Source organism: Lutra lutra, chromosome 16, assembly GCF_902655055.1.
Source record: "Lutra lutra chromosome 16, mLutLut1.2, whole genome shotgun sequence".
Classification (NCBI taxonomy): domain Eukaryota; kingdom Metazoa; phylum Chordata; class Mammalia; order Carnivora; family Mustelidae; genus Lutra; species Lutra lutra.
Genome location: NC_062293.1, coordinates 47608304 through 47609389, shown reverse-complemented (window position 1 = coordinate 47609389; position 1086 = coordinate 47608304). Strand labels below are relative to the sequence as shown.

The following is a 1086-nucleotide window of genomic DNA, read 5'->3' as shown; positions in this document are numbered from 1 at the left end:
CTCCCTCGCCGGCCGCCGCGCCCCGCCCTCGTTCATCGGTGGTGCTGCGCGGCCCGCGACGCCGCCCAATCAGTGCCCAGCACTCCCGCCCGGCTCCTGGAGGGGAGGGGCCACGGCGGGCAGTGGCTCAGGAGGGGCCCCTCCCTCTGTGGCGGGTCTGGACTTTGTCACGCCCCCGACGCCCCAATTAGAAGGCTACCTGGGCTCCCCCCCAAATCCCTCCAACCCTCGGCCTGGGCCTTTTAGCCTGAGCTGGAGAGTGCTTACTCTCCAAAATCCTTTGTCTCCCCAAAATCCTTTGTCTCCTTCCATCTGGGCCTGGCTGGGGCAAGGTCGCAACGTGGGTGAGGGTTTGGGGGGTGGGGGGTGGTGGTGGAGATGCGCGGTGCCTGCTAGGAGGGGGGCAAAGTGAGATCCGCGGCTAGGATGAGGCAGAGGCTGAGCGCCAGGGAGAAAAGCCAGGAATGGTAGACTCGGGAGTTTAGCCTTCTGCGGGGGGGCGGGGGGGGGGGGAGCGGGGGGTAGGGGAAAGAGGAAGGGGTTTATCACAGAGTGCTGGGGTCATAGCGGATTCATGTTTGGGGAAGAGCTCTATGAAACAGGAAGCAGGAATGGCCTAGCTGGGACAGAGGTCAGGACATCTTGACCTTCACGATGGCAATTCCTGGGGACTCTGCCCATCCCCGTACCTCTTCTCTGGATTGCTCACCAACTCTTGGTTCAATTATGCTAAGTTCACTTGTGAACCCTTTGGGACCTCACCCCACCACTTGCCCAAAACTGAGTTCCATATAATTCCCCAGACCTGGCCTCTTGTGTCCCTGTCTGGGACCAGAAAGCTAGTCTGAGACCAGAAAACTAGGAGTCACTCTGGCCCCAACCAGCCCTACTCATGCTGGCTCTTAAATATCGCTGGAATCCATTCATTTCGCTCCAGCTCTCTGCCTCTCTCTTAGCTCAGGCCACCATCATTGTGTACCTTGATAGCTGCAGCAGCCTCTTCACTGGCCTCCCATCCCCACCAGTCTCACTCCTCCTACTGGCCTTTCTCCACTTGGCAGCCAGAGCAATGTTTGTTGTTGTTGT

At 59.6% G+C, this 1086-nt stretch overlaps 1 protein-coding gene across 3 annotated transcripts in view; it reads left to right on the top strand.

Annotated features, from left to right (window-relative positions):
• Positions 1-1086, top strand: part of LOC125086968 (ATP-sensitive inward rectifier potassium channel 12-like) — an 874374-nt gene that overhangs the window by 695618 nt on the left and 177670 nt on the right. The window lies entirely within an intron of this gene.